Source organism: Pleurodeles waltl, chromosome 1_1 (assembly GCF_031143425.1).
Source record: "Pleurodeles waltl isolate 20211129_DDA chromosome 1_1, aPleWal1.hap1.20221129, whole genome shotgun sequence".
NCBI lineage: Eukaryota > Metazoa > Chordata > Amphibia > Caudata > Salamandridae > Pleurodeles > Pleurodeles waltl.
The window spans coordinates 1,001,991,021-1,002,012,032 of NC_090436.1; the positions used below are offsets into that span (position 1 = coordinate 1,001,991,021).

General features: G+C 44.9%; 1 protein-coding gene across 2 annotated transcripts in view; it reads right to left on the reverse strand.

Annotated features, from left to right (window-relative positions):
- Positions 1-452: 452 nt before the first annotated feature.
- LOC138291226 (albumin-like) overlaps positions 453-21,012 on the reverse strand; it is a 447,949-nt gene continuing 427,389 nt past the window's right edge. The window contains exon 15 of one of the 2 annotated variants that reach the window (XM_069230303.1): positions 453-6,055. The gene's annotated coding sequence lies outside the window, so the exon portion shown is untranslated. The other variant, XM_069230304.1, reaches the window with a different exon arrangement.

Sequence of the window (21,012 nt, forward strand, 5' to 3'; positions counted from 1 at the left end):
GAACTTAACAGCGAGGTGAATGTATTTGTAGCGGATTTGTATGCCCACCCAAACTGCAGGCATGCATGCATTTGAAAATACGAATGTACAAAGAGCTCCAGCAGCAACGTAACTGCCAGCCTTCAGTTAAGTTTGCACTCTTTGAAAAACTAAATTAAGTTTTAAAGCCACTCCTGAGTGCTGGCTACGGGTTCACACTCAGTGAGATGAGGGAAATAATGGTCAACATTGATGAAGCTGTATTGAATCATAATAATGAAATTAAGATATTTCTGGTGAGAATGTACAATGTCAGAATTCATTTTCCTCAGTCTCACAAAACAAATGAGCCACTTATGGTGTTCTAAGCTTATTTGACTTCTGAAGTTCTTGCTGCCAAAATAAGATCACAGGATGCAGTAAAATTAGCAGGAACCCTTTTATGAAATGTCCTGAAAGATTTTAATTTTGGATTAAATGATAAATTTTGTGAAGCCCCAGAGCTCCACAAATCATGGGAGTCGACAAGAATGCCTGATGTTGTCTTAACATTTTTTAAATCATTGTTTAATATCAGCAAAGCAAAACTGTTACAAACTAAAGTTCTTGAGTTCAGAACAGAACCTGAAAACATTGATGATGGCTTTGAAGATATAAGCGAAGAAGAGGAAGACAATCACATGAACCAACAGGCTTATGCTGTGTTCAAATGTACAATCTGTTCCAAATCATGTTTTATGAATTACATAACATCAAAAAGAGAACTCCGCTACACATGACTACCCATGCAATCTACGACAAGTGCAAAAGTAGAGAGCTAATCACTTCAATGAATAGGATTGGTGTATCAACAAGTTGTAATGACATAGTTCAGAGATGGAACTTGTTAGCAGCTCATGCTGAAAAATCTTGTGAATCCGTGAGAACACCATTTCTAAGTCACTTTACCAGGAAAGGATTTACAATTGCTGCTCTTGATAATTCTGATTTTGAGGACATCTCTTCTTTGTTTGGAACATCCATCACACTATGATACTACCATGGTGCTTTTTCAACACTGTACCAATGAAGTAGCTGCTGGAAAACAGGCTGTGTCAGCTCTAGGCATAAAAAAATACAAAGCTGCAAACTTATAACCCAACTGCCTAGCCAACGTGTGCAAAATGACTACAAGTCATCAACACATCCCAATCTAACAGAAAGTTTGTAGCTGACATTTTGGTGAGCAGTCCAGTAGAATTTGATGACCTTTATCCAATGATGGTTTTTTCCTCATAACAAAAGTTCTCTTGCAGTGTGCAGGATGTAATCTCATTAGATGTGGCACACACAATGCACGTATTGAGGCTGAAATCTTTGAAAGCAAAACTGTACAGTCAGTATTGAGTGGAACTCATTATGTTTGTTTGTTACAAGCTATGCTCATCATATCTGAGGCTATAGAAACATTGTATTGGAATGCTTTCTGAAACAAGAATGACAAATTAGGTTTTGCATTTTTTATCACAGAAGGGTGCACTTCATTCAAAAGACATAATGCAAGGCAATATTCAATACACTCAGTTCAAAATCAGAAAACCTGCAAACCAAGTTTGTAGCATTTGTCAAAGAATGTGAAGAAACATTAGAACTTTGCAAGTACTAAGGAAATATTTTACATATGATAGCTCTAGTGAAAAACATGATACATGCTGATCGGGAAGGGATTGGGAGCTGCACATGAAGACTGTGGAGCCACTGATTACTGTGTTGCGCAAACTTGATTGAATAAACTACTTGGGATAGGGGTCCTGGTATTTTGAAAGAATGAAGAAGTTAGAGGTGGAAAAACCATATCTCTACAGAAAATTCATCCAAAGACAATTTATGGTAAAAGATTCAATGCTGTGGCTCCAGATATAAAACTGGAACAGACAAGCCAGAGATCACAGAAAAGCTCGAAGAGAATTGTTGGTCTGACAGGTAAAAATAAATATGTTGCTCAATGGCAGCAAGTTTACCATGAAGTCCTTTCTATTAGCAATGTTTTCAGAGAGATGACAAATTCAAAATTAATGGACCATTGTGAAACTGTTCCTCACCGCCAACGTGTGGAAGAGAGAGGGGAATGTTTTAATAAACATGTTGACAGCCTTCTTCATTTCACGCAGCAGCAAGGAAACCCCTTTGAAAAGACTCAGACTGAGCCTGTGTGACTACACAACTTCATGACCGAACAACATGTGGATAATGACTTAAAGACACGTCTACTAGATGTCCTGGAACAAGGATCGAAACTATACTATATTAGAACATTGGAATGCTGGGGGCTCCATTGAAAACAATGGAGCGCTGCGGGCTTTTACTGGCCGGTAAAAGCCCGCAGCGCCAACATTCCAATGTTCGCTTTGTTCACAGCAACAGCTGTGAACAAAGCCTCACGGAGCCCGAGGGGATTTTAATCCCCTCGGGCTCTTTTAATAGAACATTCTGCCCTGTGTGGCAGACTTCAGACTGTTCTTCCGATATCAAAGTCAGTGTGTACCTTGCAAGAACTGCACATTGTCTTTGAAAGTTACTTGAACTATCTGTCAAAAAATGTTAGAGAATCAGACAAATGTCTACAGATGGAACAATTGACCTTGCCTGCATCAAAAATGCTGACACCTATACCTATGCAACTTGATGAATTCTGGTCATCAACATTGAACAAGATGAACTTGGATATGTTAACTTGCTAAAACATTGTTGATGCTTCAGTGAGCACTGAATTTCCAATTACTGCAAGTGGAATGATTGTCAATGAGGAGGTGGTGCTGGCAGAGATATATTAAAAAGGTAAGGGGCATATTGTTCAAGACCTTAACAGCAAATTGTAGGAAGCTGACCTTCATTTTGTGCCACATGTTGAGTGGGCTGTTCCAAAGAATTCCAATTGAGTCGTACTGACAAATTAAACTGAAGTTATTATTGTGCTACTTAGATTTATTGCAATGTTTATATGTCAAGGATTGTCAGAGTTATGGATTTGTTAGGGAACATACAAGAAAAGACACAAAGGCCCTGATTTATACTTTTTGGTGCAAAACTGCACTAACGCAGTTTTGCACCAAAAGGTTTAGCATCGCTTGCACCATTTCTGTGCACCAGACGGGCACCATATTTATGGAATGGTGCAAGCCGGTGCAAAGGGTGGGCTAGCGTAAAAAAAAAAATTACGTTAGTCGGGTAGAGCTGGTGGTATGGAAGAAGGAGGTTTCACACCAAAAAATGACATTAGGCAGGTTAGAGTAAAAAGAAATGACTCTAACCTGCCTATAGTCATTTTCTGATGCAAAACCATCCATACCACATGACTCCTGTGTTAGAAAAGACAGGAGTCATGCCCACCACCCCAATGGCCAGCACAGGGGACCAGTGTCCCCTGGGCATGGCCATTGCACCCAGTGGCATGTAGCGGCCCATTTCAGGGCCCCCAATGGCACTTTAAAAAAACAAAAAAATACTTACCTGTACTTACCTATACTTACCTGGGATGGGGTCCCCCATCCTTCACTGTCCCTCTGGCATGGGTGGGGTGTCCCTGGAGCTTGGGGAGGGCACCTGTGGGCTTATTCCATGGTTTTCCACCATTTAAATAGGCCCACAGGTCCCCTAACCCTGCCCTGACCCAGGCATTAAAAAATGGTGCAAAGCAAGCTTTGCACCATTTTTTGACCCCTCCTCCCTCCCGTGATTTTAGCATGGGAGGATAAATATGGCGCTAAGGCCACAGAGTAATTTTTTGCACTGGAATGCCTACTTTGCATCTCAATGGCACAAAGTAGGTTTTCACGTCCCAAATATTTCTTTAACTCCATAAATTTGGCGCTAGATGGGTATAAATATGGAGTTCGTTTTGCATCGAATTTGCGTAAAAAGAAATTACAAATTTGGCGCAAAACAAGTATAAATATGCCCCTTAGTCTTGCTTCATATTCTGTACAAGAAACTTGACCCAGAGATGCCCTGTGTTTTTATCAAGGCACATATTCTTACAGATGATGACACAAGCTTGAAGCTTTAACTGCTGAACCTGTGAAGTTTCTAAAAGGATTTGGTGAGACATAAGAAGAATGTGATTTTAAAGATGTAGAAGAATACCTTGTGCATGTCTGGAAAATGAGTTCTGACTGTCACACATTTGACAATCTTCGGTACAGTAAGTTCAAGAGATCTGTCCCACTGCAACACATCTGCCGTTTTTAAAAATGGCGTCCAGAAAAATTTGGCCCAGATCAGCAATGTCTACCCAAGCTAAATTACTTCTCTAACGATCCAAAAACATAAATAAAAAATTAAAATCTCTCAACAACAATTTTTTTACAGAGGTATGTTGGAGTGCTGGGATAATTCCTGCCTGGCGTGAATCCACTCATTAATGACACTTGTCTTGCCTTTTCTTGAATTTTCTTGCAAGGGACCTTTCTCAGTAGACTGAGAGGCTGTTTCATGAAATTTAACAGAGATTGTCTCTTTAGTGGAGCGGGCAGCCGGCTGTAAGTTTCTCATTCCTGTACCATTAGTTGTATCTCAGGGTTTGATCCAGATGCAACTACAATAGTTACATTGGATATTCACACCTTCATTAGGAGTGGCCTGTTAATATCCATGCTATTTTCTAGACCCACAATTATGATTAGTGGGGGTCCCATGAGAAAAGAGTAGAGATTATATATTTTGGGGGAATAAGATGTAGGAATTTGAGTTTTTCCACTGTTTCCTGCACGTTTTTCCTAGTGTCTCACTAGGCATTATCAACTGTGTTTGGTTGCCACAAACTTCATATGAAAAATGAAAATGTGCAAAATAACTTCAATGGACCGGTAACTCCCGGTACATATCACATCGACATGGAAAAGCTTTGCAAAGGGTAAACCTGCAGAGACAAATTTCCCTCTTGTTCTTCCTATATTTTCCTGAATCTGGAGGCCAAAGATAATTTAAAGCTTGTAGGGATTTTATGCGTAATAGACTAGCTGCATTTTCAGAGCGTTATCCTGTCCAGCCGTTGAAGTGTAAGACAGGTTATTTCCCACTGACAGATTCCTATTGATGGTATGCAAAACTAAAATGTTTCTCTTTAGTTCTCGGCATGTATTTACAAAAGGAACGTAGGGCTGTTGTATGTATACACAATCTCCAAAAGAAATGTAGGGTCAAAGATTGATTAGATACCGATGAATGCCGTCACTCGTAGGTGGAATAACGCAAGTAGGGTCCCCCTTTGCTGAGGAGAAAAGGAACACCTTACTGGATTCAAGTGCTAGAACACAACACACAGGACCTTTTCATCAGTGTTTGCTTAACTAAAGTAACCTATACAGGCCACAAAATGACATTTGATGAGGAAATCCTGTCCCTGATGTAAAAGTTTTCCCTGGTGAATGGGAGATGCTCAGATAGAATTATTCAGGTGCAGTGATTTCCGTGTGAGTAAACTTGCTCCCAGGAACCACGTTGTAGTCAATTCTGGGTGAGTTGACCAGTGCAAGTCGGAAACACCCATAACTTACCAAGTTTGTTGTGGATGATCAGCTTTCTGCAATTCCGTATGGTAATGGTACACATCCGAGTGGATATTTCAGACTTATGAATATGGACAGAGAATATTCAACCAACAGTAGCCAAAGTCTGACTTTTTCCCCTGTTTGTTTTGTGAGAGTAGTGTCCGGTTTGTTTAGGTGCACGACAAGAAAACGATAAACGCATTTAAATGGCCTATTGCAATTTTAACAGTAACAGCTGTGGTGCCGGAAAGGGTTCATTTATCAATGTAGCCAGATATTATAAGGTTTTATTAAAAAAATCTTTGGTAAGTGGGAAATTGAGAATATTTTTATAGTAGTATATTTCATGTGCAACACCATAGGGGCGGTTTTCTAGTTTATTATTTGGAGCAAAATAAATAAAAGCTGAGCTTTCTCTGAATACGCCCTGTGTCTTCGTCATGATAATGCTTTTATCTGCAGTACAAGCGAGGATGATTATTCAATACCACAAGAAAGGGTGGAGTAAGTGCGACGACTTGGCCCACAATCACGACTTCGTTTCCTCTCTGAAATGTAAAAACAGGGAACATTAAGGATTTAAATATGATTAATTTAATTTACAATCTCAAATTAAAAGACATGTTGTTGCTCTGGGATTGTCTGCCTGTCTGATTGGTACTATCTAAAATTCGCATTATAGAGCCAGGATCCCTATCATTCAACTGGATTATCCAGTCTCATGGTTCTTTTTGACTTCCTGATGCTGCTTCACAGATGTCTATCCCTTAATTTGCAACTGACTGGCATGTCTGCCGAGCCATGCATATCATATGTGAAATCGTGGGCCCTTGCTTGGTCTGCAGGTCAGACCCTTTCATGTGGTTCAATATTTACTAATTTTCATGACAAAAGTTATTCAAAACATTACAACTCCCATGGGATGATAATAGTAAAAAATAATGCATAAAATGAAACATTCGTGCAATTTAGAATTGGAAAGGAGCTTATGTTAGCTGCTTGTAGCAAGATAAATAGAACTTTAATCATTCATTAATATCACACAATTTTCGTTGTGTTTTGCCATGCTTGCTAAATATATTTAAAGTCTGATTTAATTTAAACAAGAAACTACCTCATACGTTGATATGCTTGGAATGTAGGAAATACGACTTTTTGTGCGTGCCTCTTCATATATTTTTTTGCCTTTTATGGATATGGGTAGTCAGCGTTTCTAACCACTGAGCACAGTGGTGCTGGAACTAGGAGTGGGCGAAGTGCTGCAGCATTCCCATAAAACTTGAAAACGTTTAGATGGAGAATGAACAGAAAAGGGCGCTATGCATTTTTTTTTCTTCTGGCAGCATGTGCTGGGTTTTCAAAGACATCCTCTTCACATTGCACCTGTTTTTCCTTAAATATGATTGTGTGGGCTGTATTATTTTATCTTTTTTTGTAAGTACGCTACAAGTTCACAAAAATGCACTGGTTGCATAAACGTCAAACACAACCCGGGCAAACAGCAAGCCAGGCGCATCGTGAACGTTCCTCTTTGGCAGCTTCAGCGGGGATTGGGTTCCCGGGCTTCTGTCTGCAACTGGTCAGAAAAAAAAAAAAAAATTTAAAAAAAAACTTATCACTACAGATATAAAGGAATACAACATTCGAAGGAGAGCACGCACGGGAGGGCAAGGAGAACGAAAGATGGGTCAATAGTAGAGGGAATGATTGGATGAATGAATGGGTGGATGAATTAGCTGATGGATGGATGAGCGGGTAGATGGGTGATTGGGTGAAAGGATCAGTGCATGGATATGGGGGACAGGTAAAAGGATCACAGAGTAGAAAGATGGATGGAGGAATGAGTGACTGAATATGGAGGGGGATGGACACGTGGAAGGATGTCAGAAAAAGGTGATGGATGGATATGTGGGTGGGGATGTGAAAGGATGTCAGAAAAAGGTGATGGATGGATATGTGGGTGGGGATGTAAAAGGATGTCAGAGTATAAGTATTAATGGATGAGTGACCGAAAAGGCAAGTGTAAGGATGACAGAGTAAATGAACAAATGCATGAATGGGTGGATGAGAGGATAGCAGAGTAGATTCATGTATGATGCATGGATGGCTAGATGAATGGATGGATTGCAGAGTGGATGGATCAATGGAAGGATGGCAGAGTGGAGGGAAGGGTGGTAGAGCGGAAGGATGGATGGCAGAGTGGATAGATGAATGGATCACAAAGTGGATGGATGAATGGATGGCAGAAGTATGGATAGATGGATGATGGATGGATGGATGCATGATAGAGTGGATGGATGGATGGCTCAACAGATAGCAGAGTGTATGGCTGGATAGAGGGGTGGATGACAGAGTGGGCAGATGGAAGGATGGATGGCAAAGTGGATGAATAAATGGAAGAATGGATGAGTAGCTGGATGGCTGGACTGATGGATGGCTGAGTGTATTGTCTGGATGGATGGCAGAGTTGATAAAGCGATGGACTAGGAATAAATTGAATGATGGATGAAAGTACTAATGGATGTCAGAATGTGAAGGTGAAATAGTGGCTATCAGTGGGTAGGTGGAAGACTGAAAGAATGAATGGATAGATGTTTGATGGAAGAGATAAGGGAGTTCTAAGGGAGAGTTGAGCTCATTTACTTTGCTTGTTTGGTGGTATTGGTCCTTCAGTTCAAAGGGGGGTGGAGGTATGTTTTAATCTTCTAGCTACTCCCTTGCTTTCACCTCTCACGTGAGGGAGCAAAAGTCTATCACACCAGCTACGAAACAGCTATGTGGCCCTGTAGACATGCCACACTGTACACATGCAGTCAGCTCATTTTTGGAAATAAAGTACTACATTTGTTGCTATGTATCTCAGCTGTAATTGTGCATCGTAAAAGTAAGAGTCAGCTTCATGATGGCCAAGGTTAAAATAATTTGAGAAGTGCACACCTAGCTATTTAAAAGGGGCAACATATAGTGAAAGTGCTGTGTTGCAAGTGTAGGTGTGCATTTTAAGGTTTCACAAAGATCAAAACTCTAATTTATCTAAATTTGTCTGGAAAAAGATAGGCACATCAGTCTCACAACATATGGCTGGTTCGGAAACTAGAAGACTAGTCAGCGCAGCTCATATGTTGCAAAATGTACTTCTAATAGCTTGTTATGATTCTCCCCCATCTTAAACCAGTTAAAGCTTGGTGGCTGTAATCTCCTGTGCTAGTTTGGTTCCCTGCAGGTCACCAATAATTACTTTCACATCGTCTCTGAGGCTGATAGAAGTCCTGCTCGTAACGTACTCAAGAGACTCACAGATGGTTACTGCCTTCTCTCTTGGCAACCTACTGTCATTGAAAGTTTGACCCTTTGCTATTAGCAACTACTACCAAGGATAATCCTTCATTTTTTAGCAGCTAGGAGTCAAAAACAAATCACAATAGATGGCCCTCTTTGAACGCTGAGGTTTTACAGACATCCAGGAGGCTTCACAGGATCAGAAAGGCAGGGAGGGAGCTGGCAGTGGAGTCTAGAAAAGTATATTTATTTTTGTTCACAGACAGACTGGAAAATGACGACTCTGGGCTAGGAGGCAGGGAAAGACAATTTGAGACAATATTCTATATTCAGTCCTAGGAGGTGGGTCATACTGGTGTATAAAATGACAAGACAATGTGAGAATTTTCCTATTGCTTCATCACAAATGTGACAGATATCCCGTCCTCCTTATTACGATCTCCGTAGGATATCATGGATTCATAATAAGGTGGATGGGAAATCCGTCACTTTTGTGACAGACTATTCACGTCCGCCAAGACCTAAATCAGGCACTAAGGTGGTCATTACAAGTTTGGCGGTAATTACCGCCAACCAGGGTGCAGTCTGCCATGAAAAGACCCGGGTGAACGTGGAAAACTTACAGCCGTAATACGACCCCAAAGGCAAAATCCGCCAGAAAAGAGCGAGGCATTCGACCCTGCCAGGGTGAGCGACGGCAGGAAACAGACTGCACAGAATCCGCCACCTCCATGGTAAAAATGAAACCGCCCTCCCAAATACGATTCAGAAATCAGCACAGCGGTCTTGCAATGGTGGTACGCAATTGGCGGTATGGACTGCCGCGGTCGCAAAATGGACTCACCAGCAACAACGCCTCACATTGGACAACTTGAAAACCCCACACCTGAGACACATACATACACTTCATACAGCCACACACCCCACTATAAAGCACACCCGCACAATACCCACAATCCTATTCCTACCTGCTGCCACACAACTACCGGCCAACTGGAAAGGAACTCCATTAACTCAAGTCACGTTTTAGCACACCTCACGCCACATATAACTTGCAAACTCACAACCACGCATCCCACAACTGCACCTTCAATTTTTGCCACACCTGCCACCAACTCACTCACACACTGTACAACCACAAACAACACCATGACATCACAGCACACATCCCCCCACACAACCCACTATGGCACCCCCTAAGAATCCACGTTTCACTGACAGGGAGTTGCAGACCATGGTGGACAAAATAATCTGGGTGGCGCCACAGCTGTTCGGTGCACACGTCAAGCAGACATCCATAGCCAGGAAGATGAAGCTATGACAGAGGCTCGTCTGCAGGGTGAATGCAGTGGGAAACCATCCACACACAAGGAACAACATCAGAAAGAGGTGGAACGATATGCAGGGGAAGGTCCAGGCAATGCCATCACAACACCAGATTGCCATCCAGATGACTGGCGGTGGTCCCCCACCACCTCCCCCTGAGTTGACAGTGTGGGAGGAGAAGGTCATGGAAATCCTTCATCCTGAGGGCCTCACTGGACTCACTGGAGAACTAAACTCAGGTAAGTCAATGACACACCCCTCCCACAAGCTGCACCTGAAAGGCATGTTACCCCCTACTCCTGTAACCCAAGACACCCTATCCCATATCATCCCACCCCATCAACCACCCTTACCCATCCCTTGCCTGCCCACGCACCCCACTAACACCTACCCAATCAATCTGCACACAACCACCAGTCCCTACCTGTAATGCTCGAAACACAACAAGTCCAACAATGCATCATTCATCCCACTAATTCCATGCACTGCACCCATCCCAATGGGAGACCTGCATGCAGATGTATGAGGATGTAAGCACAATCAACTGGTGGCAGATGCTGAAAGGGAAATGGCAATGACAGGACAGAGGACAGAAACAGAAAGAAACATATGCCACTGCGAATGTGTGCAAGCAATGCCCTTGTGCAATGTCGACCATTGACAACTAACCGACTGTCAATGCTATATCCTCTGAAGCTGTTGAACACTACTGCCACCCAGCGAATGCACAGTCAGACACTCTGCAAGACACACCATCAACTTGATTTGTTTTACTCCACAGGTGACACTGCCTAAGGCAGCCTCCAGGAGGTTCCAAGAAGTGCCAGTCCCACAGCAGAAGAAGGCCCCAGTGATGACACCACAGCGTGATATCAGGATCTGGACAAGCAGCCTGGCCCATTGGGAACCTCTGGTCAGTCACCCTCCAGAAGCCACACCCAGCCCACCAGACAGACCCCCACTACACAGCCACCACCAACAGCTGCGGCCCAAGCCCCCAAACCAGTGTTAATGGCTTAGCTACTGTGTGCCTACCTGTACAGAGACCGGAGAAATCACCTGTCACCAGGCAAGACGACGAAGGTCCTGGTGCAAGCAGGAGTGAGGTGATTGTAACGGGGTCACAGGCACATGGGGCTTGGCCCAGTGGGAGGCCATCTGTAGGACAAGGGGGGAGCCAAACAAGGGTATTGACTGGCCAGGAGGCCATTTCCCAAATCCTGTTAGCATATCAGCACACCCAGGACAGGATGGGCCAGATTCGGCCCACTTTGCAGGAGATTCAGAGGCTGCAGAGTGAACACCATCAAGAGGCCATGGAGCAATGGCAGGCCCACAATGCCACCATGGCCTCCATCAAAGGGGTGCTGCACGACATGACTGGAGTACTGCATGAGAGCTCTACCCACATGCAGGCCCCATCCACAAGACACGAGACATCCGAGCCCTCCACATCTGCTGCTGATAGTGGACTGGTAGCCCTGGCAGGGAACTCACAGGACACCAGCACCCCTTACTCTGCTGACAAATAACCCCCACGAAACATGACTGTCCAACCAGACATACCTTGGAAAATTTAGCCATGACCAAACCCACCACCAGGAAGTGATCCCTTCTTGTACTGTTTCCTTTTTGTGGCACTGACACACCTTGTTGACCATCTACTGTCTGTCCTCTATTTCCCAATGGCCTCATGGACTCTGGACCTGTGCTACCAACAGCTGTGAACACCAAACAGACAATTTCGTCAACCATCTGGCCACTCCCTTGTATTTCATCATCCCTTATGTAGCTGCACTTAATGAAACATTGTACATTCACACCCAATGTATTTGTGCTTGATTCCAAATGCATGCATGAAATGTATTACTTTCTCTATTTCAAATGTTAAACAGTACCAGAAATTGGCCAGGGGGCATGCCTGCAGACATGTAACATTCCAAATCTGAGAAATGGCTTCCTCACACTTGCACCAGGAATGTCCTAATTCTCCTTGTACATGGCAAGGCAAACGGCATCCCAGCATAGTAAGACCTGCGAGGAACAGATATGTAGGAAACACTTACGTACAGTTTGTTCAATGACACATGTACCTGCATTATGTCCAAAGATGAACATCATTGCCAGAGTACTGTCACTTATTCACTGACCAGTATTACCATTTGACAGTTGTACCACACACCAGTTATGCACTTACATATGCAGCTTCCAAATTAGTACAACAGTAGGCTAGACGGTTCATACATGTGAAGGCAGGAAACACATCCAGGAAAACAAAACTTCTGTAGGTGAACTACCTTTGGGAGTCATCAAACACATGAAGCAGTAATGGTTATGTGACAGTACACACATTGCACCACACACACCTTTGTGTCTCCAGCAATGGTTGTACAATCTTACAATTGTACACAACTCTACATAGGAAATGCTGTAGGAAACATTAGGCTGAATGTACCTGCAACACAGTGGAAGTATAGCTTAAGGAGCTGAGTTCTGGAGTCCACATCATCCTCCCCTTCTTCATAGCTGTCCTCTGTCCACTCAGCTGCTACTGGTGGATCATGTTGTTGCTTATCTTCCAGTAGGAGTATATGTCTCCTTAGTGCCAAGTTGTACACCATACAGCAGGCCATGATGATCTGGCAAACCTTGTTTGGGGAGTAGAACAGGGATCTGCCTGACAAATGCAGGCACCAGAATCTTGCCTTCCGGAGGCCGAAGGTCCTTTCGATAACTCTTCTTGTCCGGCCATGTGGCTCATTGTAGCAAATTTCACCCCGACCTGGGATAACTCACTGGTGTCAACAGCCAGGACAGGTTTGGATAGCCAAAATCACCCGGGAAGAGTGGGAATGCATAGCACATGTCAGCATTGTGTAGGGGGCAAAGAGTTAGAAAGGCATGTTGTTAGCTATTGTACTCTCACATTTCACTCACCCACAAGCCAGGCTCTATCTCCTTGTAGCTGTGCAATCAGGTGTGGGACACTGTGTTCCTTAAAATGTAAGAGTCATGCACAGATCCAGGGATTTTGGAAATTACTTGGGAGATGTACTGGTCTGCAAGACACACCACCTGTACCTTCATGGAGTGATAACTTTCCTGTTCCTGTACACTTGTTCATTGACCCTAGGAGGAATCAAGGGAATATGGGTGCCATCCATGGTCCCAATCACATGTGGAATCCATGCAATGGCATAGAAATCTGATTTCACAGTGGGTAAGTCAGCAGCTTGGGGAAATTTGATGTAGGTGTGGAGGTGTTTCAGCAAGGCAGTCAGGACATCCCTTAAGATGTTACTGAACATTGGCTGTGAGACACCTGCTGCCAAGGCGACTGCCCCCTTAAATGACCCAATGGCCAAGAAATGTAGCCCAGATAGTACCTGCACAGTAGGTAGAATTGCATAGGGAATACTTAGACCTGGCAGTAGATCTGGCTCCAATTGGGCGCATAGTTCAGGTATGGTCGTCCGGTTCAGATGGTAGGTCAGTATGATGTGTCGTTCCTCCATGGTTGCCAGGTCAACTAGGGGCCGATACACCGGTGCTTTCCTCAGTCTCCGCTGGGGTCGGTACCTAGGAAGGGACAACACACATATTTCACCACAACGACACATTATGGATTATGTCAATGCACAAACGTAGCCTTCACATCATGGAAGGGTTGCATACAGCTAACACTGTGACAATCAACGTGGGTACACGGTACCATGCAACCTACAAATGCAGATAACTGATGCCACACATCACATATGGCATGTATTGCTGTGTATGACTGGTGTGCATGACATGTTCAGGAAGATATGACAGCATGGAGGGCGGGAAGAGATTGCACTATATTACATTTTACACTACAAATGGTGGTCGCCTGTCTTACATGTTGAAGACAGATAGAAGTGACATGGCTCCACTGCCGTAAATCGTCATTGCGTTAGGCGGACTGTACCACCGTGCAATTCCCCATTGGTTAAAATTGGTGTCTATGGGGAACAGGAGCCAATCATGATCACCCGCGCGGGGACGGTGCGTGCCGCTGTGGTCTTCACTGCCATTCTGATTTCCCTTAGCCACTTGACTCCTGCACTCACCACAACCACTACTCCACTACGTGTGCTGCTGTGTCCCGCATCTGGTCATGAAGATGGTGCATGCTACAAGGGAGTGGGCCCCAGCATTCACCCTGGGAGAGCTGACGAAGCTTGTGGACAGGGTCCTACCCCTGTATACAAAGTTGTATGGACTACCAGAGGAGCAGGTGAGTGGATGAACTGTGTCCTAGCAGTGATTGTGATTGCTGGGGTGCAGGTGTGTGTGAACGTAGGATTACCAAACGTATAGGAGTAGTAGAGTAGGCCATCAATGTGTACCTGTAGGAAGATGATGGAATGTATTGTTATCAACTGTCAGTGCAATCGTATTCTAAGTCAGCATGCGTGTGGTCAGTCTACATTATTGTGTATTCCAAAATTCTCCCATGTAGGTCAGGGCCCATCAGAAGAAGGGGTTATGGTGAGCCATCGCCAGGATGTGCGGACCCTGGGGGTCTTTAGCCGGCGGAGCACCCACTGCAGAAACCGGAGGGAGGACCTGAGACGCTGGGCCCGGAAGACGACGGAGGCCCAGCTGGGGACAGCCTCCCAATGAGGTAGACATGCACATCAGACCCTGACCCCCTTAATGGCCCGTATACTGGTGGTGGCCTACCCAGCCTTGAATTGGTGCTTGAAGACATCACAGCAGCCACAAGGGGGTGAGTTTTCACACAGTCCGGCATGTCAACTGTATTGGGGGATGGTAGACAATGTGGGGAAAGGTTACTGTTACAGTTACTCATAGGTGTCAGGGTATGCAGGTGTTCAGCTTCTTGGCCAGGTTACATTACCTTGTTCTGTATGGGGCATGCGTACCCAGGTAAGGTGGAAATTGTATAGTACAGTCAGTCTGGTACTGTTCCAGTTGTCTTACTAAGTGACATAGTGGTACTCATGACATCTGAGCATTAAATGGATACCTCAGTTGAAGTTGCAGGACATGTGCATTGAACTGTCAGTGTAGTGTACTACAAAGAGGCAGGTGTACTCCCTATCAGTGGTACATTCCTGGAGTGCAAAGGCATGATAAGGTGAGCCCAGGGACTGAAGTGTACTACATGTGTGCCTAAATGCATCATAGTTGTGTTGCTCATGGCCTGCATCCCTTTCTTTTCCTTCCCCCCTCATTCTCTATTTTCTTGTGTCCTTGTGTGCATCAGCATCATCAGGTGAAGATGCTGAGGCACTGGTGAGTGGGGATGCTGCAGCCCACGGTACCCAGGAGGCACAGTCCACTGACGCCGAGGGAACCAGTGGGTTGGAGGGTAAGGTGAGCACCACAGGGGAACCTCCAGCTCCCTGGTGGTGGCAGACCCCTCTGGGACCACCCCAACCACATCTTCGTCTGCACCGCCCTCTCAGTAGCTCCCCACTGAGTTACCTGTGCCCGCTCACTCAGGAGAGTGGGCGTCTCCTTCGCCGCAGGCACCTCAGCCCCTGCCCCAGTCAGCCCTGCTGCCCTCAATGAGGAGGCTATTGACCTACTGAGGACCATCTCTGTGGGACAGACAACCATTGTGAATGCCATCCAGGGGCTGGCATCCCAGATGCAGCAGAGCAGTGCCTAACTGGAAGGCATTCACAGTGCCTTGTCTGGCCTCCAGAGATCGTTCCAGGCTCTGGCCTCTTCATTGACGGAAGCAAGTGTCCCTGGTACCTCCATCACCCCTCCAACCACCTGTGTCCCATCCAGCACCCTTCTACCCTCATCCATCCCAAGCACACAAGCCAAACAGCATTCACACAGAACAACACACACACCACACAAGGACACACACAGGCACCACAAGTCACACCACAGCCATGCACACACTCAACATACAGACGGAAACACAACTTGCACATCCTCCACTGTCTCCCCACCCCTGTTCCCTTACAATGACCTCACCACACACACCCGCAAGCACTGCATCCTCACTCCCAGAACCTGCCCTCATTGACACAGTCACCACAACAGCAGTCAACCAGACATTCACCCAGACACCACACCTGCACTCACCACAACAACCATTACAGGCACAGCACACACACCAGACGTGCAGACACCACCACAACTTACATTCACATGACCTGTTTGTCCAATCCCACCCTTTTTCACCCACCTCCTCCCACACACATAAACACACCCACTAAGGCACCCCACATTCTCCCACTACAGACAAACAGACTGAGCACCCACCTGCATCCACCTCCAGCGCACCTACACATTCTACGACCACTCCCTCTACCTCTACTCACACCCCTGTTTCTTCAGCCCCTCTCCGTGCTCCTAAGAAACATTTCCTTTCCCGCATTGACTTTTCTGACCCTCCTGGCCCACCCTGTCTTGTCCCTGCACGTTCCTGTGGCCTCCCCAAACCCAGTACCTACACCTCATGTTCCTCCCTGGATCTTCCTTCAAGTTCCCATGTCCCTTCCCCCTCCAAGAAGACACCTAGCAAGATCCCTGATCCAACTACCACTCACTGTTCTCCATCAGGTAATAAGGCCATGCCCCCACTCCCAAGTCTATGACAAAGCCCCCCCTCCGAAGCCAAAGCCCAAGCCACCCCCACTGAAGCACAAGCCCAAGCCACCCCCACCAAAGCCCACCACCACCAACCCCTCCCCCTGAGCCCTTAGGTGCCTGCCCCATTGATGCCACTGCCCTGTGGAGACCATGGTCGTGTCAGGAGTCAAGTTGGGGCCTTGTTGTGCCTGTTTGACCGCATGGTCATGGATCTCTGAACTGCCCAATGGGTCCATTTGTAAATAGTTCTTGGTTCCCAACTTTAATTTAATATATCTGGCCAACATGCACAGTTGGTGCACTTTGATAAAGTTGTCCTGCGTTTTACTATGGCTGTCTGGTGTGCACAGGTATGTGCATCATTGTCCCCATATGTGCATGTGTACTGTGCTTGTGTGGGTGCATCACTTCTATTTTTCAATTTTGTCACTGTATTTGTGCGTGCAATGCTGTTTGTGTGGTGATAGTTTTGGAAGTTGGTGTGGATGGTATGTGTGTGGGTATTTGTTTGTGACGTGTGTTTAGTTGTTGTGCATGGTGTGGGTGGAGTGAGTGGTATGGTCGATGGCGTCATGGTATGGTACCAGTGTATGTGTGATTGGCACTTGTGGTTGTGCATCGTATGTGTGTCTGGTATGCCGCCTTCTGCCTGGTGTCTGTGTCAGCTGTGGTTTTGTGATCAGTTTGTGTGTGTCTGGGTATGTGTGTCGTGAAGTGTTTATGGTTGGTGTTGTTTGGTGTGTGTGGGTTGTGGTGTGTGTTCTGATTGTGCATGAGTGTATTGTGGGTGCGTGTATTTATGTGTGTGTGTCTATGGGTAGGGGCATTGCTGTGGGTGTGTTTGTGGGTGAGCGTGGCAGTCGGTGTCAGGGGTGTGTGTGGCGTGTGGGTGTGTAATTGTCCCCTTCCCTCTCTTGCGTGGTAGTCTGCGTACTTACCGTTGTAGACTTCATAGGCACTGTATGTCTTGGAGGTGAGTCCCTACGGTGAGTGTTTCCTTTTGTACTGGTCCTTTCTGCCATGCTTTGGTTGGAGGTTGGCCCACCCGGAGATTATGGTGGTGTGTTGATCCCTAATACGGTGGGTGGTAAGGTCCTTTCCACCGTCCTGTAGATGGCATCCACCGTCAGCAGCGGTCAGCCCACACTGGCGGTACAGACGGTGTACTGGATGTGTGCTGGCCTGTTTACCGCCACGGTCGTATTACGGCGGTCTGCACCACCAGCATGTTGGCAGTGGGATCGCCGGCGTAGCAGGCATGTGTCCGCCAAACTCGTAATGACCACCTAAGACAGTTAATACAGAGTCAACCTTATAAACCCTGCTCCTCCCACAATATATTAGCATGCTACTTGGAACTGAGAAGACATTAAGAAGCCTGCTCTTTTTGGATAAATCTCTTTCTGCCTGGGAAAGTACCAAGCAGTGGAATTCTTGCATCCCTGGTACTCTGACTCTGAAAATCTAATCCAAGGGTCAAGTAAACTGACCTCATACAGGAGTAAAAGACTAAGAGGACCCAGGATCTTTTCAAAATAAGTGTGCCATCTGTGCGTTTTTCTTTTCTGAGAAAAATAGTGTGGAAATTCAAGGAGCAGAGTCAGCACAACCTGTTCAAACGGAACTTTCCTGGTGCTCCAGGGAGCAGTCTCTGAAAGTTTGTAGGAGGCCTGGAGCACCAGGGAAGAAGTCACAGAGAGTCCCTGTAAATGAGTATTGCAGTCTGATATTTGGAAAACCTCTCTGAAAATCTGGACATTTATTCTTTCATCAGCAAGTGTGCAAAACTGTGGTCCTTAATTATGAAAAGGTCATTCAGCAAGTCACCTTGTTGCACTGCTCTGCTTGACAGGGAAAGGGTCGGAATGTGCCATATCTAAAATAATACGGGGTGTTCCTGACTTTTCCCGGAGCTGGCGCATGTTTGGCTGCTTAGCACCAATGCAGGCTCTCTTGTACCGTGCCGCAAGGGTGCCTCTGTTGCAGACAGGATTGTTTTTGTGCAGGAAGGGACATCTTTTTGCACAAAAACAATCCCCTAAGGAATATTACTTTTTAGGGTCGAGCCTGCGTTGCATGCGCTCGCGCATGCGTATCGCAGCGAGACGATTTTGTATTTAGAAAAGGGCTCGGAGCCCTGTCAACTTCACGTCACTGTTTTTTATTGGTTCGTGGGCTTGCCTAATAAGATCTCGCTTGGCAGAAGTCGAGCGATTTACATTGTTAATTTCACTTTTTCGGGTAGTGTACATAAATGCACTTTTGCCCGATAGGTGAAAAGTCGTGTTAGGAGTTTACAACGCGATCAGCTCTAACATGAGCAAACGCGAGACCCATTGCATTGTAAATGCTTGTTCTATATGTGTTGCAGAATGCAGAATATGTAAAAAGAGAAAGTAACAAGGAGAAATTAAGACATTTCTCCATTTTACACCTCACCTGGGAAGGTGTAATAGTTTTGCCGCATTCCCAGGTCTACCACTAACGGTAATTCTGGGAATCCATCAAAGTCCATGGTAGTTGCATGGCAATACCCATTCACCACCCATGAAATGCCTCCAACCTTGCAGGGTAACACAACGCAGTAATTTGAGCTGCATTGCGTACCTATTGATTTATCAAGCTACTCAGGTCCAAGCAAGGTGGCCTTGAGTGGCTTGATGAATCACATTTTGTATTTGTGTCGCTCTTGTATCCTGTTACGTGGTGCAGAAGCAACACAACTCATTCATAAATAAGGCCCTGTGTTTTCAAAGGACTACATTCTTCAATAGATGAAACAAATGCACTGTTACCATTGATGACGCAGAAATGAAGGTTTTACATTTATTAGCGCTTAAACGTAGTGTTGAAATAATCATGTGTGACTTTAACCGAACTAATAAAGATTGTACGGGGACAAATGTGCCCTTAGAGTAGTTCGCCAACATTTATAAGCGTGCTTTATATAACGTGATGTATTAGAAGTGCACTAATCCGACATAATCGTAAACGTATACCACGATTTGCTTGTTTGAAATGTTTTAGCTTAGCATAACTTTAGTGGAGGCTTTGACCTAGTTGCCTGTCTCACGATTTGGATGCTCGTATTTTTCCAATGTGCTAATAAACGTGTATTTCTGCTTGAAGCTGTACTTTTCCACTGAGATTGTTCACATGCTTATCTTAAGGTTTCGTGCCAGCCTGGCATCTTTTTTCTTCGCTCCAAGGTCAATCTGCAGGTGCGGACAATGGAAGCTCTGAAAGTGAGTTAATTGGTATAAAATGTTGCAACTTACGTAACCGTCTCCAAGGATAATGTATGCTTAAGTAAAAGCTTGAGAATTGTTGTTTTTGATTGGACAATTTGAAGCCAACCTATGAACCCTCCAATGGAAGACCCTACTGGATTTGAACTGTTGTCTATTTAAACCAGGTGCACAAGGAGAAAGTAGCCATTATTGCCGTTACCAGCTATTACGCGCCATCACGAGAGGAAAACAGCCATTATTTGACATTACCAGCCACTACCCGCCATTTTGCAGGACATTGGCCATTATGGCCCATCTTGCTGACTTCGTCATTTTGCCGTCTTCTAGAGACTTTAAGTAATTCTCGCCTTAGAGACTTTAACTTTGAACTGCCCATTGCATGAAGTAGTAGTTTATCTTGCCGCCGTGAGGCAATTGCCCCGTCCACCCTGCCCCCTTTGCCCCGTCCCATGCTGATCGAGAAACGGTACCTGTGAGACGAAGACTTCCTTGAATGCTGATTGAAATTGGTAAATATGAAAGGAAATTGTACAATTGCATTGTGTTTCTTTTAGGTAACCAACTGCTGATTTTTGATAAGAGCCCTAGCTAGGAGTTTTCTAAATTAATGTTGCTAAATAGTTTTTGCATGAAGTCCCACATGCCGATGCTAATTTGAGGTTAGATGAGGATTCCTTTTGTTGCACAATGCAATTTGAGACCTTGTTATGCTGACTAATGTATGCAATTAGCTCATTACAGATTATAGTTTTAGTGATTTGCGTTGCCATTATCGAAGGCATTGTTATTCAAATGCTGCATAGATTGCATCTTTTCCGCCGTTATGGACAGCTATTAATGTTCATTTACGTTTATCATTTGGTGTTGAGACACATCTATATTGTGCTAGCTTTGTTAATATAGGGAAATAAATTCATTAACTTTGAATAAACTGGTGTCATGGTTCGCCGAAATGTATTCTGGATTAATTGTTAAGTGTTATGTTGATCAGGGTGTTGCTTATGTTCGTTATTGATTGTTGATTACATTAAATTGACTGATCTCGG